At 41.6% G+C, this 26,968-nt stretch overlaps 1 protein-coding gene across 5 annotated transcripts in view; it reads left to right on the top strand.

Annotated features, from left to right (window-relative positions):
• sgcd (sarcoglycan, delta (dystrophin-associated glycoprotein)) overlaps positions 1-26,968 on the top strand; it is a 246,133-nt gene that overhangs the window by 14,827 nt on the left and 204,338 nt on the right. The window contains exon 1 of one of the 5 annotated variants that reach the window (XM_031868947.1): positions 6,514-6,818. The exons of the other annotated variants lie outside the window; for them this stretch is intronic. The gene's annotated coding sequence lies outside the window, so the exon portion shown is untranslated. Of the gene's footprint in view, positions 1-6,513; positions 6,819-26,968 lie in introns of those variants that run through there. 5 annotated transcript variants of the gene reach the window in all.

Here is a 26,968-nt window from a genome sequence, read left to right as displayed (position 1 = left end):
AAATCAAGTGAGATGTAACATCATTTTGTCATAGACTCTTAATCAATCAAACTTCTTTTAGCAACCAGATAGTCGCCCCCTGATGGTCATTAGAAAGAATGCGAGTGTAAGGCCCTTAACGAAATTCAACTCTTTTCGGAACCAGAGGTTGGCGCCTAGGTTTCAGCAGTGAAAACATGTTTTTATTTAAGTAAATATATACAGATACTGTATGCATAAACATGTGTGTGTGTGTTGTGATCCTTACAGGGACATGGAAGTGTTACATCAATGACATTTACACACACAAAAGAAACAACAACAAAAGAAAACAACGGGTGATGTAAAGAGAGAAAAGCAACAATTCTCTGTAAATATTTCTGCAGTACCAGCTGGATAAAAGCACAAATAACGAAAGCACAGATAAGAGCTTTCAGAGCAAAATAGCAGCGGTTATCTTGGAGCGACGCTTTCTTTGAATGCACCGAACATTAGAAATGAGCGCTGAAAGTGTCGCAGTGTACAAGGGTCCTTTTGCGAGCCTCGTCTCACCTTCTCCAGAGGGGAAACGCTCCTCCAGATGGGTTGATCCATCCCACCTCTCCACCACAGGGAACTGAATGAAGCAGAAGTGATCAAAAAGAGCCCTTATTAAAACACTCCAGCACTCATTTCCTCCTCTCATGGCCTCTTGCCTGCGGCCATAACACCAGCGACTGCAAGCTGCCTCTTCTGACCTGCACAGGTGCTCCAGTCGTACTCTCTTGCCAAAAAAGAATTAGCTAATTTTGACTCCGGGCTCTTGCTTTGAATTTTACGATGTGGAATTAAAAGACTGAGGGAGGGAAATAAAGTCTTGGATTCTAATTAAGGGAGTTGTGTGCGTCCCAGGGAGAGATGATTATAGAGAATAAAAGCTTTTAACAAGCATGGCATAAGGTAATCCACTGCCATCACCCACCACACCCCCCATCTGGAAGACAATGCAGGCAGTAATTGATGCCCCGGGCATGTCTGATTGATTGGCTGGAATTCAGTAACAGCACAATCAAACTGTGCCAGGACTGTCAGGGCCACCACACAAGATCTAATAGACAAATAATAAACTTGGAATAATGTTGTGTGTGTGTGTGTGTGTGTGTGTGTGTGTGTGTGTGTGTGTGTGTGATTCTACTGTCAATCCTGGCTCTCACTCTGTCCCTTTGCAATATATCAGAGTGTGTATTGCTTTTACGACTTTAAATGTGACTGTTCTGTCACCTTTAATGAATGTTTTGTTTTGTAGCTCCAAATTTAGATATCCAGTCCACCTAGTAGAGAGTGAACTCGCTTTTTAACAAAAGGACAAATTGGTAATTCCAAAGCTAACTTTCAAACATAAATATGTGATAAAAAAAAACTGGCTAACAAACAAAACTATACTACCCCTTCCATTGTAAGTATCCTAAGTACACTTTTTGTCCTCTGTTTCCTGAGATGTCAGCACAGTTAAGATGGTTTGCAATTGTTTAAAGGCACAAGCTCCTCAAAGTTTCCCAAAGCTGAAAATATTTGAAATTACCTGATCTTGGTCGGACATTTCCCTTTACTTTTATTTGATCGATTGTCTTTTGACACTTCATTATACTGCAATACTATCTCTAGGGTTTGAGCTGGAAACTCATTTTAATATAAATACTTGCAAATGATGGTAACGTTAAGACTTAACAACCCACCTCTGTGAAACAGTGAGTTGTTTCTGTCTCACCTTCTAGTCAACATCAGTATGCTGATGATATTTTAAATTGTTACCTGGTTGGTTGTCCACATCTCAATAAATGCAGCAATAAAATGTGCCAATGAACTCTTGTCTCCCATCATCATTACTGCAAATCACAGTTCACATAATGAATTGGGAGATAATGTTGATTGGGCCCAGTCTGGGTAAATGAGTCACGCAGCTGAGTTGTATTAACGAAACAAAATGTTTTACAATTTTTTCAAAAGTCTCACTGTGATTAAAAACACTTTTAATAGGTTCCTGGCTAAGAGACCGGCATAAAAACAGCATTACAGCCATAACGACAACATAAATAGGGCAATAATACAGTCACACTGAGTATGAAAGAGCATAAAGATTATTTTGTTCGAACATATATGAGTTATATGTTTCTCAAGTGTGCATTCAAATACATTAGGGACAATAAAAAGTGCTAATTTCCAGTTACAGCTGACTCGAGCAACCATTAGACATGGCTGATATAACCCTCACCTGCATGTTTGACCATTTATTTCATTCTCGCTGTGGGCTTCCGTGCTACCAGCAGGTACGTGGATTATTGTGCAGGTTATGAATCATCCATTACAGCACATTACATTGTTATATGAGGCTATTAAAGGCGTTTAGGATTGTATTTAAACGCAGTGTTGTCAAACAGAGTGGGATTATGACGTGGGTGACGACACGCTCCGTTAGCCACTTTGAGCAGCTTTCAGTCAGTATATTCCTTCGGTGCTGCATGTGAACGCGAGAGTATTCACGCTCAGGCTGGACCCCAAGAAAAGATGATGTGGTTTTCCCATCCACGAAGTGCATTGTGTACATAAAGCACTGACAAAATGTGAGTGACGGGTAAAAACATATCCTGTGTTATCTGTGGCCCGCATCCAAAGCCTCTTACATTGTCGTGAATGCATATATGGGAAGATTGTAGTATACGTGGGAATGGTACCCTCATGTATGACTTCCATACATGAGGCGAGATGTGTTTCTATATTTGTACAGTGAATAAAAGCAAAAAGGTGAGCAGCCGGTAAGTCAGTAAAAAGAGAGAATTCTAGCAAATTGTAATGGGGCTTTGGTAGAAATATTTCTCTAACTTTCTGGGCACAGCTGATGTGTTTTAAAATGCAGAGACAAATAGTCACAATATCCGATCACTGGATGTCAAATTGCATGTTGTTGGACTACATATTTCAATACCAACATGTGAGGTTCCCATCCCTCAATCTCAATTGGCTACTTGCCTAACGTTAACAATAATTGGACCCATAGAAATAGAATAGGAGTAGAATGGACATTCCCAATCAAATCAATGTAGCATGATAGTCAGAATGGCGGCCATTTTTATGTGTACCATTGCGACCGTTTTAGAGGGCTAGCTTTCCTATAAACTAAACCAACATACGGTAAGTCGAGCACTGAGACTTTTATTCATACGGCAGAGACACACTCACACTCACTTCATAAAAAAGAAAGGGATTCACCTGGCAGAATTGTAATGCAGAGGATCCCTCAGGTCCCGGCATCGCTGTGTTAGAGTGGTTTTCTTCCTTCAAAAACTCTTTGTTCTGTAAAAGAAGAAAGGATGAGAGCATCGATGATGAGAGCGGCACTCTGTTCAGGGCATGTTGGAAAATAAACTTGTTAGGAGTCGCACGGCTTCTGACTTTCATTTGTCCTCCGGATACAGCTGATTCGCAAATTCATCTGTCAGGGGTTCATGCCTGATGCATGGGGCTGTATGTGTGTGTGTTTCTGTGCTTCTTCAAAGTAGATGTCTGGACCTGTTTGCTTGTTTGTTACTTCTATGCAGACCTGGCCAACTGTATAATATAACAAAGAAGAAGACAGGAGAAAGCATACAAATGTAAAGCATTAATAGAAATACATATTCAGTTATGAAAAGCAGCTCAGGACAAATGCTTCATAAAAGACATCGATTTCTCCACAGAAAATGGACCATGTTGCATTTCAGCGGCAGTACATGTTGTGCTAAGTGTGTGAGTGCAATATTCTCTGCTTTGTCTTGAATTGTGTGAACTACATGACAATTGTGAGGCCTGTCTCCATGGTGACTTAGTCGTGTACAGAATGCAGGAGCACATAAAGTTGAACTGGTAAGGGTCCGGCCTTTAGAGTATAGAGGCTGATTGAATGAATGTCGTGAGTGGAGGCCCTGAAGTGTGTGTGTGTGTGTATGTGCGTGTTAGTGAGATTTTCACAAACATTTCTCCTACAAACCAAAAATGTAATTTCTTTCTAGTGTGGAAATATATTTTATTCTGTATTTATTTAACATTCTGACACACATTTCCAGATAATTCATAGATTGATTTGTATCAGAAACAGGTTGAAATAATTCTACTTCACAAGTAACTTTATTTTTCTATATTGTTTATGTTTCTTGTTTAAAGAGACCTAGACTTTTAGGGCCCAATAATAAACGAGAACTTGATAAGATAAGGACTTTTTTGCACAGTTAAAAGTCAAGCTGTGACAAATGAGAATTACAAACCAGACAGAGGCAAAGATTTTCATATCAGGACACCAAGATGTCCTTTTACACAATTTGTATGCACATGCCCCAGCCTAGCCTGGCTCCTTTGCATCTTTTTTGTCAGTGATTTAAATAGGTCTTGTGTTGCGTTCATTACCACGTTTCTTTGTAGTCCTGCTTCGGTGACAGAACAAAAAAGAAAGATGGCCAGAAAAGTGAGAGATGAGATTATCCGTACAGGTAGTCAGAGAGTTTGATGTGGACTTTTTGCAGATCGCTCTCTCTTTCTCCCACAGGCTGAACGGAGCCTTTCCTCCCCCACTTATGCTGTCACATATCAGAGAAGATAGGCCTCCCTTATCCGGCTTCCACTTTTCTATCTATCACTCTCTCTTTACTTTCCTCTCACTCTCTCTCGTCTCAGGCTGACCAACCTATTTCCTCCTCTTGCTCTCCAGCCAACAGTCCATTGAATTTCCCTTCATCTCCATTTCCCATCTCTCTGTCTTCCTGTCCACATTGCTAGCTGATACTTAACCTAACTTAAACCCCTGAAAGTGTTAAACCATCTGCAGCACATTTAAAGTGTCAAATTGCCTCGAGACACACACAAGTCCCGCCCCCATCGGCTTCATTTAGTCATGTTCTCAACCCGATGAGCTGTCTGCCTTCAAAAGTGTGTCGCCTGCAGCTGATGTAACCGGCATCAGTGAAGCCTCGACAGGAACTGAAGACGCAGACAGTCTGCGAGAAACACCAAAGCTGACGTTCAACGCTGTGTGAGCGTGTCTTATCTGCAGCACGCATTGCTCATCTTGCATCTGTCTCAAGAAGTTTGTTTTTTTTGTTGGCAGGGTCTTGATGTCTCTTACATCCAAATGTTTTTTCACACCGAAATGGCAAAGACATAAGTGAAAAGGTTTGCAGCCTTCTAGGTGTCAAAAGAAAAAAATGTTTGTGAACCTACCGTTAAGTTCAGTCTCCGTTTGCATTTCACAATTCGGGGAAATGTGTTAAGACTTTGTGAGGCTGTGGTGAGCCTGGATTTGATAATTTGACAAAGTATTATCTTAAATGGCCTGACATTCTCAAATACTGTAACCTCCTCCAACTCCGTCCAATTGTCTCTGTCTTCACACACGGTGTTCTTCTTTGTGTCGGCTGCTAAACCTCCCCTGCCCCTGGATAAAGGCTAAACGCACTGTGTGAAGTTCATGCTATTTCCTGACTTAGGTTGTGTATCATTACAGCGCTTCTTATTCCTATACTTTAGTTGACTTTGAATCCCTCAAAGGCAAAATGTCATCCATTAAAGCCTTTAAGAGTGAGAGAGTCTTTTAGTGAGTTTCCTGTCCCTCTTGGGAGGCTTAATCTAGGCCACGACTTGATCTGTGTGTGTGTGAGTATGTGTGTGTGTGTGTGTGTGTGGGGGGGGGGGGATGTATATGTCTGTAGCTTTTAGGGAGCAGTTACCTACCACTTTAATGTGTTTACATACTCTTTGCAGAGCTGACATGACCTTCAGGAAACCATTCATCCGATTGTATAAGGCAGTCTGGACCGTGTTTGACTGAGCTCACTGACATCTGAAACCGACTGGCAAAGGTGGTGCGGCTGTCATGTGTCCTCTTCACTCCTCTCCTCTCGACAATGTAAACTGCGCATCTGTGGCAGCAGGATGCCAACTCTGGTCTACATGAAGGTTTGATGTGCTACATAACCTTGTGTCATCAACAAAAAAACCTTTAACTTCTCTAGATATCAAGTTTTAGAGAGCTAGCACTCATAAAAGTTTTACAACAGGAGTACAGCACTCTAGGTCTCCCAAATGACATTAATACGACACGTTTTTAAACAATGATGGTTCATCATCTATTTCACTCATTACAAAGAGGCATAAAAAAGAAAACACTACATGAAAAACAATTACATTACATGAAATAACATTAATTTACCTTGTATTTCCTCCTTTGGTTTCACTTTAATAAATAAAGTATGTGGCTTAGAGAAGTATGTTGAGGGGACTTGATATCTGATTAGCTGATTACTGCCGTGCAAGGGGGCGCTCGAGCCACCTAAGCACCCACTGAAAATGTCCTCTAATATTTTTTTAAATTAAAAGAAAATATTTGTCTTTAATTAAACGTTTGTATGAAAGTGAATCAAACAAGATTGATTAATATTAAAATGCAAATAGTTGTTTTACTTCCATGCAAAACAGACCGCAGGTGACCCCCGTCTTGATTGGTTGGTATGCGCCAGAGAGAGACGTAACGTCCTCCTTCCACGGCGCTGCGCTGGCAAAAGTTTGGATAAATAAACCAATTGAACTACACCTTTGCAAAGAGTCAAACCTTTTCGCTCCGTGGCTGCGTGCCGTGTTATTTGTCAATCGTTAAAACCAGCGAAGGTTGACGTTGACGGTGATGCAGGAAAAAGATCGCAACATTATGGAGTGAGTGACGACAATCTGTCCGCTGAACTTCACCTGGTGATGCACCATATTTAAAGAAAAAGACAACCGTCCACGCCGTGCGTCATGCACCTGATGATGATCACAAAACTGCTCTCCTGTGATCAGTGAGTACATATTTCTCTGTCAGTTTAAGGACCTTGCTACTTTCGTTTGGACGATTTGTTTATTGTGTGAACCTCAACGTGTGTGCCAGCTCATTTCCTATGTATTCTCTTTGACCGTTGTTGACCTTTTTGGTCGGGTCGTGCAGCTTGACCTGGTGTTTCAGGTACAGTTTAATTGTCACTGGTGCTATTCCCACACCTACGTATTGGTTACTGGATGTATACTCAAACTATACCAACTAACGGCTGAAAACTGCAAAAATAAAACTTGGGACCCACAAAAGATGGTGAAGCTAATCATTACATAATTTGCAATTTAATTTACAGATATGTGTTTTGGTTTCGTTTCCATTCATGTTTGATTTATTTGTGTATTAGTGCCTTTTGTTGCTGTAGCATGCAGTTTTCTGTTTAAATTGTTAAAACTCTTAGTGGGGGATATGAATGTGTAATATCCTCCTCACTATGAAGATATGTCATCACCCAGGGTAATTCAGGAGCACGAGTGTGTGTGCGCTCTGCTTAAAGTGGAGCAGGTCAGCACTGATCAACAGCATACTACATTTTCAGCAAAAAGCTTTTGCTGGATAAATTTAATAACTAAGCAGTGCAGGACAGGCTGTACTATCCCACTTAACCACAGGCTAAAAAGACGGAGCCTATAGGCAGCAATATGTAAAAAAAGAAATCTGTGTCAGTGTAGACAATACTGGACTTAGAATATATGGTAAAGGAAGCAATGTAAATAAATTACTCCTTTCCTATTTGTCAGTGGCCACAGGCCTCCCATTGAGGACATAAACCATTACAATGACTGATATGAACCAAAGCTGCACGCTCGTTGCACCCCACTGCATGCTGGGAGCCAAGCAGGCGAGGTGGCGGGTAAAATCCGGGCCGAGGGACCTCCTGGGGAAAACGAATTATCACTGAAGGGTAAAAAGCTGAGAGTTTCCAGCTCTCCCCAGACCACATTTTTACGAGCACATTATATCATTTCCACTGTGTTACAGCCATGATGGAGAAGAAGATTTTTCTTTTTTTTCCCCTCTGCAGTTAGTGGTCGGGACGAGATGAGGAGATGTATATTCACTTTATGGTCATTAGCCAGCGAGAAAAGTGCACCTTCGCTGCTGGTGCTTTGGCACCTTTCCCAATTGTTTTGAAAGAGATGGCATGGCCCTCGTGGTATCATTTGAAACCCTGTAAATGCTCTCGGCTATTGGCTTAGCCTCTATGGAGACATATGAGCTTTAGTGATTATACAACACATCCTATCAATATTAATAATCACTGTACAGCTACAGTCTGTGTTTATATAGCTTATAATGAAATAATTCACTATGTATGACTGTGCTCTATATATATATATATATTAAAAAAAATTCTTTTCTTTTTGAAGAATTAATACTTTCAGCTTAATTACTGTGTTCAGTTCACCAGGGCATTGTTCCGCTGAGGAATGGCAGATGGCAGGACTTGAGATATGTGAACACACGCACGTTAAGCATGCACACTTCAAGTCCACCCCATTCACAGCCAATCAGAGTTGCGTACAGACACAAACGCAGTACAGATGCTACAAACTGGGTATTTAGAAGCCAGTCGTCCTTTTGACACAGTTGGACTCACCTTTTATAGCCTCGCTAGCTATGTGTCTCTTTGTCTGAGAGACACATGGAGAGAAAAGAGCAGTCAGGCAACTAAGGGTTGGGTTATGTGACACATAAGGAAGGATCAGGGAAATGATGAATGAGGAAGTAAGGAAAGCAGGGAAAAGGGAACAGAATCACCTTGTGAAACATTTCACTGTCAAAAGTTCCTCAGATTTATCAACCCAGTTCTCTGTCTGCCTCTCTCTTCAGATAATTGGAAGGTAGCGTCTGTGTGCACAGAGCCACCGGGAGACAGAAAACATATTTTGACAGGTTAGACAATGGTAGAAAGAAAGAACAAATGCTGTCAGGAGATAACGGCTAGAGGACTAGAGGAGGACTGCAGTGCGTACGTGTGTCTGTGCACGGGTGGGCCACCCTGTGTTCATGGGTAAATGCATGCTCGTTTTTGCATGAACATGCACACTTGTGTGGGAACTCGTTTTGTGTGCGTGTGTGTCCTTTCGTGCACCATCTATGTAGTGTCCTTGCAACAGTCAGACCAACCGACTGTCTGTTATTAAAGGTCACAGTTTAATTATCCGCGGTAACTCGCACATTGCTGTCTCCTCAGATCAAGATGCATTAAGTGCGTGTCCACTTGAAAGAACAAGTGCCTGCAAGAAAGAGCAATTCCCATGTGCTCTGTGACATTCAATACAGTCAACTTCAGACAACTTAAGTTCAAGTTAGAGATGCACCGATTGCCATTTTCTTGGCTGATTCTGATTTTTTTTTTTTTTCTCATTCCGATTTATTACAATAATCCACAGCAATGCTCCGGACTAGCTTTTTTTTCCCCATCTCCCCCAAAAATAAGCAGAGCTGTGCTAGGGAAGGACTCTGCTGTCGGTCACTGCGATTACTCTCAGCAGCATCCTCACGGTTCGGCACACATTTGAACCGTGATGCAGCCTTAGACCAGCTACTATAATCAAACAACGGGATCTGTATGTTTTATGATCTGTTACACCACTAATGGACAGAGATGAGGAAGAACTTGCCATTAGCAATGAATGGTATACAGGATTGTACACAGTGAGTGCAATTGACTCCGTATTACTGACATATTGAATTTGGCCCTGGCCCGTTCAGCTCCAACATGGCCCCACAGGAGAAACCAGAGGATGTTTTATTCATTTTGTCTGAAATAACCTGACCCGACATAAACCACATCCTGCTGTTAGGGGGTCTTCACCGACGATAGGCTGGAACAGGTCTTTGCTCCCTAATAACACCGCCCTCCGGCTATTAATCTTCAGCTACCCTGCTGGCTCCCCTCGCCAAGTCCGAGCGTCCGGCCTCGAGAGCGCTCCGGGAGGTCATCATTTCGGCGTTCATGTGGATCCAGATAAAATGAGAATTACAACCTTGTTTAATGGTGTCGTTTAGAATCATGCTGAGGCCTGAGATAGCACGGTGCCTCCCGTCCACTCTGAGTTCTCATTGTTTTTCTCTGGTCGTCAGTGAGATGATGATGGTGATGACGCATGCAGTCAACTGCTGTTTTTGTTTTGTTTTTTACTTTATTTCAATGGAATTCAGCTTTTTTTTTTTTCAGATAGCGGAATATGAATAAATGAAGGTGCGATAGGAAGAGGACATCCTGGCATGACGGTATGTGGACACAATACGGCCGTATATGATTCTTTCAACTGGCTTTATGGAGCCAGCTTTGCATTGTCACATTGTCAAAGGAAAGGGCCTTCCCCAAACTGCTATCACAAGGTTTGCAGCTAACTGTTTGTCTAAGATGTCATTGTACCCTGAATCATCCAAATTAGGGAGCCATGTGCAAACCACAAAAACCCGGCCCAGAACAAAAGTCCACAAACGTATGTTCACATGCATCGCGTTTAGGTCTATATCTTCTTTGAATTGAGGCAGATTAATGCAATAGTATCAACATGTGATTCCAGGAAATTGTAGAAAATGCAGTGAATTTTTTTCAAACAAGTAATCGTCAGTAAAAAAAATGTATTAAATTTCATTGCTTGTCTTATTAATCTTCCTTGTGAGGGTCAAACAGTAGAGGGGAAATGCATCACAAAATTTAGTATTTTGTTAAATGACTTGTTTATTTAGTTTCTGTGAAGGCGCACGCTGTGACCAATTTGTGTTTCTGATGACCAGCAGTGAAGTCGGCCGTCCTCTCCACTTAACCCAAATCTGCTGGCATCATTAACATCACCTCCTACTTCTCAATTCAGCTCAGCACTCCATCCCGGATTAAAAAAATAAAGAAAACACAGTTTGATTCATACACTGCCACCGGCAGGCTGAGCAATCGTCCGCCCCAGCTCCGGCCATCAAGGGCATCTCTGATCTGACTATAAATAATCAATTATTTCGGCTAATGGCCCCACAAGATCCCCTTCAGACGAGGTGGAGCTTCCACTTGGCAGGAACCCGCCGCCCCCGCAGAGTCAACAAGCAATCCGACATTAGCGGGCGCTGACACATCCTCCCAGATGCCCTGATGGACTGAAGGACCAGCTCTCCTCTGCTGTGACAGAAAGCACTCTGTCTAAATACCCAGCTGTCTTGTCAGCCCGTCTGTCTTCCCTAATGGCCAATCTGCAGAGTTTTTATATCAAAGGTGTTGTGCCTAATTAGACGGTGGCAGGAAAGATTATGAGAGCGATGCTGATGCACCACGGGTCAGGAGATGATTGTCAAACTATCATGTAGTAAGAACATGATCAGCATGTTAGCCTGCTGGGTTGTCATGGTGGGCCCAGAGTCCTGTCTGCATGGACATGTGTCTGTCTGGCATGGAACGTTTCTACTCCAATTTTCAGTGAAAACAAGTTGGACATGAACTTCATCAGCAGTAAAACACACTAAAGCTGTAGGGCCATATGTGAAGGATGGAATCATGTCAAACATGGATTTTGCCAAAATGTGGATGGATGTGTTGGGTGGGGGGAGGGCATGGGGAGGGGTCGCCAGTTATTCCTCCAATAATGTCATTAAATATGGAATATTTTCTAATGGAATTGTTAAAAGACCATTTTTGAGGACAAAATGTGCTTAAATCCTAAAACAAGGAATTCTGAAAACACAAACATGTACAGATTTCATAGGGCCCTACTCTCAGGTGTAATGCTGTTACAAAATTGGTTATGGTGGTGAATGTTAGGTGATGTTAACTTTAAATTTGCTGACATTTGTTGACTTTTGCTGTGTCCTAATTCAGATTTGTTTGGTCACTACACTTCCATGTAGTACGCTGTGTACTTATTTGCGTAGCCCATGAATCTCGACAGTGTCAAACACCCCTGTTGTTTACCCGAAATGATTTGACAGCTACTTCGTCTTGGTGGCATTCATTGATGGTTGAGAAGTGTCCAAGTTTTGTCGATGAACTTTTTGACCGTTGTGACTACACCATCCTGGTACTCTTAGTGCACTGCATTTCACCAAACTTGTCAGGGATCACGCACTCATGCCCTCCAAATAGCAAGTGTAAGAATGGAGGGACGCAAATTGAGACAGAATGAACAGTGCTTTTAGTATTTCATGGTTTTGTAATGATAGTAAAGGAAGAAGTGAATACACCATACCTCAGTCGAGATGTGTGTTCATTCCTACTTGTGGTCAAACTGGTGTTAAAGGCTGACTCGTGCCGAATTCAGCTCTCTGTACGCCATCCATGCTGTGGAAACCGTTGTAATACAGCTAATGAACGAGAACGGTTCTAGTTTTCAGTGGACAAACCATCAGAAGACAGACAAGCGTAAGATCCAACTGGATCAAAATGTCATTGAGTCTTTGAATGAATGTTGCAATGAAATTTCTCCTGCTCAGAGGTCAGAGGTCAATCTCAGTCAGACCCCTTAGCAGCAATGTTACGTTCATGCTGATTCAGGAGTCTGAACTCATGTTTTCATTGAGGTCCATAATTCCAAACGGGTCTATCCTCTGCAGTTAAAAAGACCACAGCAAGGCTCAGTCTGGCAAACTGAGCTGCTTCACAGGTTCGTATTTCTGGAAGTACTAATTATGTTGGATTTGTCTTTGTAAATCGTCAGTTTGGCCTGCTGGGAGATGAAACGAGCAACAAAAAACATGGTTTAGCCGTTGTCTGGGGTGGTTGGGTGACTTTTATCATTGGTACGGGAAAAAAAAAGAAATTTAAATACAGTATCCCACTAGGGAAAATAATTTCAGATTCAACACTCCAAAGCTTAGCTGTGCCCAGCTCACTCTCCAAAGTTCGAGGGAGGGTAGTTTTCCAAAAGCTTTATTTTGCTCTCACCCATTGGGAATGATAAATATGCTTGTTTTACAAAATCATATAGCCTAGTTTAAATACGTAATAATGTGCTGCGCTCCAGAGTTTAAGTTCTGATTTTGTTAGCGTGGGAGGGGTTGGATTGCAACTATAGATTTTAGAATAAATATTTTTTATAATCTATAATAAACTGTAAAGAACAATCACAATGAAAACAAATAACACACCAGTGATTTGGTTTGATTTATGTCTTCACAACAAGTTTCATAACTAAAATATTAATTAGCTTTGCGATTATCTGCCTCTCTGGAAGAAGAATGGCATCAATTTTACATGGGAATAGCACACAAGCATGTGTCTTAATTTGTGTTTTCAATGTAAGTCAAGAAGGAATAACAAAACTCAGCCTAATGTTGATGGTGCTCACATCACTCATGTCTGCCTTCGGGGGGGGGGGGGGGAAAAGGAAATGAGACATAAATCATAAAAACGGCATGCAGCCTACCATCTCTATCAGAAGACCTGTCATGTCCTCTGGTTGACATGGAATTCACACAGGGGGCGGACATGTTCTTCCAGTTTGAATGCAGAAGGGGAAACAATGCCAGACAGCTTCCTTTCCCCTCCTGTTTTGCCCTCCATCTATTTTCCCACACTCGCCTGCTAAAGTCCTCTGCATCGCTGACAAACTGTATCCTCCAAGTGAACCCAGCTCGGTCGCAGTTTAATATGTGCTGAAGTGCCATTAAGACGAGCATTCGTCTTAAGCAGGTAAAATGCCACCTCTGCTGCCGTCATCCTTGACCTCTTCCTCCACTCTCACTGTTCAGCTTCCTCCCACTGACTCGCTGCGTGCAGATGTGGGCCGATTTGCAGACATGTCTTCCAACAAAATTAGTCACATGAGCGTCCAGTAAACACATCGGCTTGACATCGACTTGAATTAGGAGCTGTGGCTGCTGGATGAATCATTCATGAGCGAGAAATTGTTGCAGGCATTTTACAATTTCCAAAGATAACATGTAAAGGGTTTTTTGATATGTGCAGTCAGACAGAAACAGAGAATTCCCAATGGTTTGATTTAATCCGAAGGAGATTCAGTCAAAGCCCTGCTCTGTATCTGTATGTGTAACTGCCCATTCTGTAGATCACGATCACTTCATTCAAAATGTTATGATTTTTTTATTTGCACACAATCTGTCAACCAACCCACAAAAAAAAGTTCATTCAAATATCTAAGAAACATTGCATTAAAAAGGTGCAAAGTCATTACATTGACATATTTGCTGCCACTGTTCCTTTTAATCTGGACAAAGCGGCAGCAGCTTCATCCTGTCATTCTTTTGTCTGGGCTGCAAAAGACGTGACACTCTGGGTTTGCAACCCCAACATAACAAAGTCAATTTAAGTCCAGCAATGACACAAAACAGACGGGACAGGCAGACAGACGGGCTGATAGGATGACCCAGGGCTGGTCATCGGCAGACAGTGCCTGTGTTGTCGCCATAGCAATGGAAGCCCCCTGTATATCAAGTAACAAGACTGTCGCGAGGAAGTGAGAAGGATGACAGAGGAGGTGGAGGTTAGAGTCAGAGAGGGAAGAGATGGTATTTGCCTAGAAGCGTGTTGGTCTTTCTTGAAGTTGGCCTTCCTCCATTCATTGACATTACAATTAAATTAATTGAGGAAGATGTGGGTATTTGACTATTTATTTTGTACTATTGTGTCTATCGCTGAAGTACGTTATGACCATATGTCCAGCATAATATGGTCTTAAAAATAGAAAAATCTATCTGTCACCAATATTACTAGCCTAAGCAGTTGCTACTATAGTTGATGGATGTCTACATTGACATGGGTTGTTTTAGCTAATCTAGCAAAAGTCCCAAATTTATTTCAGTTAAAGTTATTATGAAGTTATTCTCAGCGTATTAACACCGGGTGTTTTGAAATAGACTTCATGGCCACTAAAAAGTGTGTGAGCAACAGTTTAAATCCACTTTTAAGAGACTGTCCATAAGGGGGTGAACAGGAACACACTTCCTTTTTACTTTTGTGAACAGTTTGCCTTCATTCAATTCTACCATATGGATCTACAACCAGACCCCAACATTCATAATCAAGTCTTTTTGTAGCCCGGTTGTTCAGCTGTTACAGTGCAGTGTTTGGACCTCCATGGTGGTGTACAACATATGTGTGACAACACTATACACTCTCTAGAGTGTCATAGCTTGCTGCTCAGTATATTCTAGTGCTTTGATGGATTGACTGGTTGACAAGATCTGCAAGAACATGTAGTCACTCCACAATGATGTAGCTTTTGGTACATCTACCGTACACTACCACAACTAGTAATTAAGGTCCCTACAGGACAGATGAATGGCAGATTAACTTCCAGGCACCAAGTGTTGGCTCTGGTGCTCCATTTTTTTTTCAGCGGCGTTGCAAGGTGACCTGGAAGAATTACCGGTGACCCCTCAGCAGCTCCGACTCTCCGTCTCAGAGCGCTAGACGCCTCTCGGCTGGAAAAGCAGTGAGCGGTGTCAGATTCAGCATCCATTGCAGCCTCTGCCACCTGTCCCACTCTGTCAGTGTCAGAGCACATTTCATGAGCAGGCCAAAAGCCGTCGGCTAGATATAGCCACTGGCTCACAGAAGGGTCCCTTCATGGGTCATTACTTACCAGAATAGCGGGCTGTTTACGAAGCCATTACTGCAAATTCTCTGGGATTTGGTGAGGGCAGACTTGGCGGGGAGTCCGAGGTTTCCTGTGTGACCCACCATCGTTAAACCCTTACTGGACTTTTTAAAATGTCCTTCATTCACAACGGAGTTGCAGCTGAGGTCATAGCAAAATGTAATGTCCAAAATGGGACATCATGACATAATTTGTCAATTAATAAAAAAAAAAGTGTATTTTTGACAGAATTTGGAACTCGTGGCTTGATTTTCATGGATCACGAGACAAAACGTGTGTGAAACACTGGTCCAGAACACAATGACCTGCAACACTTTTGGACCTCATGCAAGAACATTTTTGTTCCTATTTTAACTTTTTCTGGACCATGCATTCATGAAAATTGTCAATTAGCATAATTAATGTCACAATAACACTATAAATACGCGTTCTTCCCCATATGTCCAACATATACCCTATCAGAGATCTATAAAGGAAAGTCTATACTATTTAACAGCGTCAGCAGTGGAAATAGGGGACCTGCTTAAGCAAAGGAATGGGGAAAATAACGAGTGCTGTTAACGCCATGTCACCTGAGGGTCGTACTGTCACTGCAATAAAGAAGAAATGGCTCCATTTATATGAAAAACCTCTCGCCACAGTAAGTTGCTCGTTGTGAATGCGGTAAAATCTCCCAAATCATAAGGACAAACCATTAAAAAACGAATCTGTTTGAGTGGGTTTTGCAAAGATGTGTATTGTCACGGTGGATAACAGGGATAAAAACCTCTTAATTGCGTCATACAGTTACTTCATTCGTACAATCACAATTCCTTTCAGAACATACACCAGAGTTGATGTATAAATACAGAAAAAAGCATCTCGGATTGATTACCTTTTGGCCAGAGAACTATTCAGCTGATAAAGATTGTATCTCATTGTCAAAAGCAGTCCTCCTTGTCCAAGCATCTTTTTAGTAACTTCAAATACAGGGCCCTTTTAGACAGGGTCACTCCAACATCCCTCATCTTCCTCTGAATGAAGACATTCATCTTTTCGCTAATGCATCAATTCAATTGCTCGTATAATTGGACATTCCAGTAAATTTTGATTAAAGACCTCCAACACTACAGCACCTGATGGCCATCTGAAAGGAAAGCCCTATGTCATAAACTCGTTATACAACCCTCTGTATGAAATATGAAGCACCTTCCATTATCCTTGCTTATTTCTGTCCCCAAACTGAGAGGCAGTGTGTAAAATAATATGTCGTAAAAAGTAAGATAAAGACTGTGGTTCAGTAATTTATCTAAACTGCTAATATTTTCTCTGGGCAAAGACAAAGAAAAAGGCTGAATAATTTAATACAGTTCAACTCTATTACATCCCAGTCCAGTGATAAGGGGGAGTTATCTGCTGCTGCTCGCCTTTTGAATGCTAAGTAGTGGCATTTTTTTGGTGGAGTGAATTATCCTAGGAGTTTCCATTTGAAGCTCTGCATAAACACAGAAGTGATAAGGACTTTTTGGACTCGTGACACTTCAAATTCCAGTTATCAAGCTTTAATCTTCATCCATTGGATACAAAATTTAATTTTCAAAATGCATTGAAATGTGTGAAGTTTATTGTATTTCTACCCATATTGTGTAATTTATGATACTTCTAGTGAGCTTTCACGTACTAGAAGTCCAGTACATTCAGTAAATGAGACGCTTACCTCACAAGTGACACTCTAACAGACTTACTAAAAGGGCCATATGTGAATGCACTTCACGCACTAAAGTGCATCTAGAAAAAAAACTATTATGTTAAGCATATAAAGTCTATCTTAAATAATACTTTTTCAATTATTATTTTCACTACTATTTACTACATATATTTCTAAAAAGTATAATACACTTTGCTTAATTGAAGCTGCACTTACATTAGAGTATATTTATTCAATACAAACTATTATATTTCTGCATGTGCATTGATATACTACAGAAACTGTTAATCCTGTACCTGCTTTAAGTGTAACTTGAGATCCTCTTTCTTAAAGTCACTTATATCTTGAACTCACTGCCCCTATCAAGACTTATCTGCGGATGGTAGAAAGCCATTACCGGCTGTTATCCAGAATTCACAGTACCCTAGTTACATAAGTAACTTGTGCTTTGGATTTCTACTCAAACAGTGGAACGATTGCAAATGATGGCAGTCTGTCTGAACAGTTGATTGATGACAAGAGATGATGTCCTGTTTTTGACCAAGACATGAGACAGACCGACTGAATGACTGACACCTGGAGGCCCTGCCTTGAGCAAAGCAAAATGCATTCATTACAACTTATGAAAAAACAAGCAAAAGTGCAACTCTAGGTGCCATACCAGTATGAATTGAGTGAAGGCAGTCTTTTGCTATTAACCATCCTCCCTAAAATACATTTTCCTCTTCACAGATTCTCCCTTGTTCATGTTCTTTGTCGGTTATTTAATGTCAGCAAGGAGTGAAAGCCTCTTTCTCATTAGAAACCTGCCTTTTGAATTAGTCACTTTCCTGAGTTCTCGCGGAAATGACTAGTGCTGACATTTCTATGCAGGCGATCAGTCTTTGTTGGCATCTGCACTCTTCAATCATTATAAAGTGAGAGGGAGAAACCTGGAAACAAAAAAGTTATATCCAGGATAGATGGAGTGTCATTCCTTTTGTTATTGTTGTTTGCCACTCGCTGCTTTGGCTTGTTCTACTGTCCTTTCATCACATCATCGTGACTATCTGTGTACATTGTCTTCCTCCTGAGCATCTTTGAATGTAACAAAGAACACTGTTGTTGTCGTTGAAAAGCAAATGTATTGAGACACAACGCAGATTGTTGGGTGAGTTTATTATTCAAATGCAGCTAGTTGCACAGGAAGCTCTGAAACTAACGAATCATTAATTCCAAACAAATCAAGCAACTTTAAAAAGAAAATTATTTCAAACCAGTGTAATTGCAGACTGGAAGGAAATAAACGACTTAGGCAGAGCATTTAAAGTCTAACTCCACCCACCGCATAATTCAGAAAAAACAAAGCGACAAGAGAAGCCACACCCACTTCCCCGACACAGCTTCTACAAACATGACAGCTGCAGTAGCTTGGAAAATAGCGATGTGGCACGGAATTCAATGAATTTACTGTTTGTGATGCCGCCAATGAGACGAGATTTACTCCCTGCGGTCCCTCCACCTCATTCCCCACTGCTGAGGGACGACTTCAGTGGCTTCTTGTATAGTGCTCTAGTATACAACTACAATATCCTGATTATGATAGAAAATGTTTAATAATGTTGCTATGCACATTGCTGATATGGATGGAATATACATCTTGATGTGGTGTTTAAAATGGGTGGAATGCCCCTTAAACTACGTCAAGCTAAAATGAACAGGGAAAAAAGAAATACAGGGTCACAGTTGGTTCTAAGTAGCCTCTGGGACTCTTCAGTTACTACAAATGTCAGGAAAATTAGAACACCTCTGACATTTTGTAATTTAAAATGTAAATGCCATCACACATGAATGAATACCCAAACGAGATCAGGACCTTATTTGCAATACTTAAAATTTCAATCTAAATGCTCCTTTTAAAAAGCCCGTTTTGTTTCCTTTCGCCTCGGGCTGGAGTGAGAAGCGGTTGTAAAGGGGAGAAGGACACGTGGCTGCTGAAAACCTAATCTTGCAAGAAAATGAGTATATCGTCTTAAAATGTGAATTCAAGCCAATAAACACAGATGCAATGTTCATGCTTAGCTCAGTTTAAGATGCCATTTTGTAGATAAGACAGTCTTATTCCCCGATGAGCTGATGGCACCGCTCACACATAACTTCGGAAAGAGAACCAATGCTCCTATTACTGTATCAGAAAAAGGCTCACATTTTCACTGTTGCTCGACTCCCAGGAGCTGATCAAATCTTTTTCTGCTCTTTCAATTGCCGGAAGGCACTGAGGCAATGAACCGGCAACTGGTGGTTTGAAAGGCTTGAGTTTTGTGTAACAATATGTCTACCGAGGTCTATTTTGCAGCATTTTGAGAAGTAATAGGTTTCAGTGGCTGCTGCTGCTGTGCTAATGGAGGGCACAGAACGTGCAGGAGACTCTGTTGAATCTGAATGGTTTTCACTGATATCCACAGCTCTTAGTTGCACACATTCAAAGGCAATTTGCATTCTAGATGTACATCACCTGTCTGTCTCACAAGATACTCCAATATTCCTACAAGTTAGCTCTCACAAATGAGCCAATATGTGACTCCCCTTTGTTTTTTTTCTATGAATATAGCAATTTAACCAGAGACTGGCAGTGACATCTGTAGGTTGACTTTTGATGCATTTGAAACTTGCATAAAATAGTAAGAGCTCTATTAAACCGGCACATACTACCCGAAAAACCTACTTTTTACGTTTCTACTTTTCGATGTAAGAAAAGATTGTGGTTTGGGTTAAAATAAACCTTTTCTGGCAGAGAGCCCTCAAGGGAAACTTCTACTATGTGCTCAACATGTGGTGTTAAGCTCCAGCTAAATGAACAGAAGATGTCTGTGTACTGGTTAGAGGATTATATCAGAGGTGTACAGCTTAAAGTCCTGCATCAGTTACCTGCTTTATGTTCTGATGCTGCAGAACATCTTAGCAAGCGGGAGGGACGCTCTGCACCCACCTCATGTTGAGGTTTCCAAAAGTGCACATCAGATTCTGGAACTCTGGAAGCAAACCTGCTGAGAGCTACATAAGCTTATTACATTATTCTTTCATAAAATGCTCTTTTAACTGTGCAAATTAAAGATGATTCCCTGTAGCACCTGATGACTTAAATGAGCAAAACATTGTTTCTCCTGTGACCTGAACCAAAATCAAGCACTTGCAGTTTCTTTAATTACAATTTTCCGAAATAAAGTGCTCATGCCGCCCGTTCTCATTCCCAGGGTGTTAAATACTGAAGTGTTGTCCCGTCCCTCGGAATCTGATACTGCAAACAAAACACTGTTTAACATCTGTATGAGACGCCTCTGGCTTTCAGGTAACTACAATGTAAAGCTATCTATGTCATTATTGAAGGCACAGAGAAAATGCTAGTGGAGTGTGATGACACAGTATAAAGATGTACATCCTTTAAAGTGGCAGGCCAGGTATTCTTGAGTTGAATTTGAGCTGATGTATACAAATACACAATGAACCACTTCTGGACGAGCTCAGTATTTCCTGCCAGAATAGAACTCATAATCTATGTGGGCTGTAATATCTTTCTTCCTTTTCTTTTCTTAGCTGTCTTGATGTTGGTCCGGCTCACATGACTGCCTGTCGTAGGTGGTTCTCCTTTTAATCCTCAGTGTAGGCTTGTATTTTTGCTTTTATCTTACGGGAAAGGCTTTGGCCCTGGTGAGATACGCTTGTAAAAGCTCCAGGTTTTTGTTCCGTTCTCTATTCTGGGGGACCCCATTGTGTGAAATAATGCTGTAGGTCACCTCCCAGGAAGTGTGCAGATAAAAAAAAAAAGAGAAACAAGGTTAAGCCTCTGTGACTCTGTGGATTCCTCTACATCACACTGTTAGATAATAGCATCACTCGTTTTATGATGTGGTTTTATTTTTTCTTCTTTTTGATTTCAGAATTTACTAAAGGAATCCCGACATCACACACGCACCGACACAGAATCAAGTCAGACCCCATCCCACACCACCACTCTCCTGTTATTTGTTGCTGTTCTGATCCGACTCCTAATATAATGATGCCACAGGATACACTTTGCCCAGCTGCAGCCAGCAGACAGACGGGTCACGATGCGGAATTAATGACTCTGTGGTGTGGCGAGACGTTTCTCCGGAGACGTTTTATTTTCTAACACGGAGAGCTCTGTGCAAAAGTGTGGATTCACATATCCCTGTGGTCGTTTGTCTCCAAACCTCAGCTACACATGAGCTCAGTCACTTTAGCCCTCTAGCTTCTTAAAGGTTTAGTCAGAATACATCCAAATATTTTACATTGTAGATTGAATATTACAATATTTATTTTCCTAAATAGCCTGGGGCAGCACAGGTTATACCAGTGACTACCTATCCTCATCCTGGAGTTTGGAGTATTGGCAGTTTGCTTTTGAAAGTGTCTGCCAGCATTAATTCTGGCAGTGGGCGGTTGCTTCGTAGCTTTATCCCTTACGTAGCCTAATGTAGTCTGCAGATGTTAACTTACCCATATTAGGCTACACAAACTCGCTCTATGTACGCTACAGGTGTAGCAAATAAAAAGATGGATTCCACGGCACATCCGCTCCATGAACAGTCCGCATCCGTGACGTCTTCAATGTAGCCTGGCCGTTAGCCTCGGCATTGTGACAAATTCCAAGGGAAATGGAATAAACAGAATTAGACTCTTGGATATTTGTTCTCCGTTCACACCTCCTGTACCTGCTTTGTTAGTTCTGGAGGTGGAAGAGGAGAAAGTAATGAATATGTTAGACCTCAACCGCACTCGCTGTTTTTGCGAACTGACATCCAATCGCACACCTCCAAAGTATAACAGTGTCCACAAGCTACTAAACTCTCCTACAGGCAAATGCTGTTTCATGTGAAGGGATCCCCAAATGCAGGATGAGTCATCAAAGATGTACAAGAAATTCACAGTTGTAGAAAAGATAATATACACATAAATGGATTTCTTTAGGGATACCAGGTTATTACATCCACCAAGCTAAACATGAACCATTCTAAAACATGTTGCTCTGCACTGAATCCTACCTGCATGCTTTGAATGCAGAACAATGATGTTACAAATAGAATAGAATAGTAGATTGAACATAGATTAAAAGGTTAAGCAATAATGCTCAGAAATATGTTGTCCTGGAGACAAAAGATAATATCATGAATTCCTGATCTATTTTCTACAGTTAGTTTTCCATCCATCCATCCATCCATTTTCCTCCGCTTATCCGAGGTCGGGTCGCGGTGGCAGCAGGCCAAGCAGGCCGACCCAGACCTCCCTCTCACCGGCAACATGTTCCAGCTCATTCTGGGGGATCCCGAGGCGTTCCCAGGCCAGCTGGGAGATGTAATCCCTCCAGCGTGTTCTGGGTCTTCCCCGGGGTCTCTTCCCAGTTGGACGTGCCTGGAAAACCTCCAGTGGGAGGCGTCCAGGAGGCATCCTAATTAGATGCCCGAACCACCTCAGCTGACTCCTTTTCAACGCGAAGGAGTAGCAGCTCGACTCCAAGCTCCCTCCTGATGACCGAGCTCCTGACCCTATCTCTAAGGCTGAGCCTGGCCACCCTACGGAGGAAACTCATTTCGGCCGCTTGTAGCCGTGACCTTGTCCTTTCGGTCACGACCCAGAGTTCGTGACCATAGGTGAGGGTAGGAACGTAGACCGAGTGGTAAATTGAGAGCTTTGCCTTCCGGCTCAGCTCCCTCTTCACCAAGACGGTCCGCTGCAGCGCCTGCTTTACTGCTGCAGCCGCACCGATCCGCCTGTCGAGCTCCTCCGCGAATCGCCACCTTATCGTGGTGGAGGAGTTTGAGTGGCTCAGTGATCCTGGGAGCTATGTTGTCCGGGGCATTAGCCCCTGGTAGGGGCTCCCAAGGCAAACAGGTTTCAGGGGAGAGCCCAGACTAAGAGCGGTTCAAAACGACCCCTATGATAGTTAGCCCACGGACTTTAGCCACCTCGCCCGGACCAGGGAAACCGGGGCACCCTCCCGGAGCTAGACCCAGGAGGGGAGCCCGCAGGGACAAGCATCGGGGTCGGGTGCTATGCAGACCGGGCAGCGGGTCGGGCGGGAGGCCTGGGCATGCCGATCGCCGGCGGCACAGTTTTCCATAATGAATAATTGTATTGAATATATGTATTGTTGCTGCTATCTCTTGATTTCAATATATTAAATGAATATTAATTGAATCATTATCATCATCATTGGCGCTGATTAATATTCAAAAGATCCAAATCTCCGGACATACACAGTGACCTGGTTGACTTGGCTCAAATCACATTAATTAAGTGGGAAAGCTTTGATTATAAAGCCATAAAATTACATTTTTAATGAATGAAATGGAATTATTTTTGGCTTGACAAGGATTTCCGAACAGCAGGGCTATTCTTGGTATGTGAGACCACCTGATTGCTGATAGCTGTCCACTTTTGTGAGGTGCAGCTTCACCTTGGAAATGATCTGCATCTTTATTTTAGAAGAAAAACAATGATTTGCCTTCCCTGCATCAGTGAACATATCGACTAGCGATCCCCCTGTTCAGTGATCATGCCTTGACCCTGACTGGGGCTACGCTAACAGTTGTATACATGTGACCAGTTCTCCCCACTGATATCCACTGATCAATGCGAGTGTTACACGGGCTGAGGCGTCCCGAGCTCGTTTCATACTGAACTTTGCGATTGATGCTCACAGTCATGACACTGGCCCTCCCTCTGCCTGAGCAGCTGCAGGCCTTATAGATTTATCTCGCTTCACAGAGGGAGAGAGAAGAAGTTGTGAATAACTCACAGCAACTGGAGGGGTTTTTCTGTATTTCTTTTAGTTTTGAAGTTGTGGCACAGAATCTGTGTGCGGGGAAGAAAACCTCTCATCCTGCTTTCATCCTGCAGCTTTCCTCACTTTTGGCACGTTGTGGACTGTTTGCACTTTTTTGAAAAAAAAAAAAAAAAAAAAAATTGATGGATAGATATCATGATATTTTTGGTTGAAATTGGTTGGTACTATCTCACGCAAGCACACTTCATATTTAGTTTTACAGGAGGAAAAGGAAGGATTGTTAAATAGGTGCACAGTACAACCGGGGATGTGAGCTAAAAGGTTCAAAAAGGCACTTTTCATTTAATCTCGACTTTAAAGTAATGCCACTTCAAAACACACAAATGAGTACTTAAAGTTCTTTGCATTAAAATCATTTCTGGTCAATAACGCAACATAATGTGAATAAAGTGACTTTCATAAGATATTTGATATCAAAGTCCAATAATTGTCCAGTTCTCAATCATCCTCGTGCTTCAAAAGAGCATGTGTTTTTGTATTAGACGGCCTTTATGTTCTGATCTATTGAATTCTGTGAACAATAGGTTGTCTTGGTGATTTAAGTGATTGTTGTTTTGTCTTTTGAGTGAGGCAGAGCGCTTTATGAGTGTTATTCATTGTTCCAATCCCTTTGTTGCAGACACAAATGGTTGTTAAAGTGCAGAGAAAATGCTGGCTCATAATCAGCTGACCCCTTAGCGAGACACGGATCGATGTTTGCAGGATCCGGAGTTGTGTTTGCTGTCAGTGTTTGTGTGTTGTTTGTTGTTGTTGTTCCCATTGACCAGGGGATTAGAAGGTTGTTGGAAATGGTGGAGTTGTGCCATCATCTAATATTTGTGCAATCTTTACTTGAATGATGACAAATGGTGCATTGCATTAACACTGCAGCTTAGAGTGGAAATTACCTTTACCCATTACCCAATGCAGATTTTGTTGTTTTCAGAGTGGGGTTACAGCACAGAAATATACAGGAAATATTTTCTCATTGATATATATTTCAAACTTTCTTGCTTTTAGACAGGGTTGCATTTCACAAAAGGTAAGATGCAAGATCCAAAAATATGCATTTGCATTTTCCACACAAAAGCGAGATCTGAAGTTGGAGGTGAGCTCATGAGTTAGCAAAAAAAAGCATCAGCAAAGAGCGTTCATCATGATTCACACATTTGAACAGACCCTTGAGTCAAAGCCCAAGACTCTGCAGCAAACTATCAATGCTAGTTGGACCAAATCCCATTTTAAAACCCATCTGTTGTGATACATCTGTAATCCAGCTGCTTATGTGTCTTTTGTTTTTTATGGTTTAGTCAGCACTTTGACCTTTTAAATCTGATTTATAAAATAATTCCACTTAACTTGGAAATTATAGCTCAAGAGAGATTGCTCTCACCAGAAATACAGCAGTCGGCATTTGTGCTCACACACTTAAAACAACCTACGCTTTGCCCTTCCTGGCAAGTGACTCTCTCACGGTCACCAGCGTAATGACTGTCGTCTGTAATAGAGTTGATTGTTGAAGCCGTTACAAATATGATCTTTGTGACAACTGATTGGACAACATTGAACCATCTTTTTGATGGATATCCATTTCTGTATTGGTCCGGGAACAATTCTGCCTGGCAACGCAACTGTGATCTTAGTCTTCTTATTTACTAAGGTGTTCAGCATGTGCGCTATTCTGACTGCCAAGATAAGAAAATCATTGTGATGGAAATGATATATGGAGTGTAGGCTTTTTAAGCAGCAAAGGAAGCAGGATTTTATGTTGTGTCACATTGACAAAGCATCTCAGAGTGTGGAGCTCACAGTGGATGGGTTTGCAGTTGATGCCATCTCTTGTACCCAAAGTCAACATAGGCTTGAGTATTTATCTTTTAAACCACAGCAGTAATAACGAAGTACTTTACGTGACCTATTGGACTGAAACCGTGCTTTACCTGAACCAGTTGGCCTATTGTTTTTAATATACTGCGTCTAAGAATGAGGCTTGTTATTGCGCTCGAGCTAAACACATTTTAAGAACTTTTGCCATCATTCAGACTTTACCAGTAGTTTTACTTTTTGTTGGTAGCACTGAATAATCCACCTAAGTTTGCTCTTTCGTGGCCTCTAGGCATGAAGTTGATACATTGCGAGTGCTCTTCTTGTTACATCATTAAATTGAGTGCTGACATACATACAGCTGATGCTGTCTGACTAGTTCAGGGGATTCTGTAGGTGGAGAGGTTGTGGGGGGGGAAATAAAGAAGAAAAATATGACTTCATGTGGTTAGAGTTTCATCAGGCCGTGGTAAAACTTAGAGAAAACTGCACATTTGTCATGGCTGAAAGATATGCAAGTACTAAGCAGAGTTATTTGTTCTTCTTTTCCCCCTATTTTAGATTTCTATTCTAGTTTTCTTTTCCTCCGTAGCCAAGCATTTCTCTTTTCCGGTCTGCAAATAGGCATAATGAATAATTTAATCCCCATAGGTCTGTACCATGGTGAGGACCATATATTTAGTACCTGATGGATATTAATGTTAATAGTGCTAAGCGTATTTGAATCCAATATCGTTGGTGACAATGCAATCTCCCTGAAATTTATTGCACGCACATGCACCACACAAATATGTACTGCTGTTTTGCAGCCTGAAATCAGCAGCATGCTCGTTCAGTAATCTTCAGCATATTGGTTTTTGACAAATGGCTCACTCGGAGTCAAAAGAGGAATGGAAAGCATTCGTAAACGGCCAGTAGCATTCTTCGTCATTTATTACTAATACAGGTCTTGATCTATGTTGGCAGAGACATTCTAATTGTTATGTGGTCCTTATGGAGTTGTTTAAATCATAACATCACAGCTATAACTCTGAATGATGTCCGACTCCCGTAGATGGCTAACCGTAGCATCTTCTAATCCAATCAGCTAACTGTCTCTCTTCTCTTTGTAATATTCACTTTGCCGTTTGATGTTTGAGGTACCGAATCAACTCTATAATGTGATGTCAATTTCACCCGTAATATATTATTTCAAATATTCTTTAATACAACATGTCAGCAAAATA

This window comes from Anarrhichthys ocellatus, unplaced genomic scaffold (genome assembly GCF_004355925.1).
Source record: "Anarrhichthys ocellatus isolate YVR2014 unplaced genomic scaffold, GSC_Weel_1.0 scaffold45, whole genome shotgun sequence".
Lineage (NCBI taxonomy): Eukaryota > Metazoa > Chordata > Actinopteri > Perciformes > Anarhichadidae > Anarrhichthys > Anarrhichthys ocellatus.
This window is presented reverse-complemented; position numbering and strand designations above follow the sequence as displayed.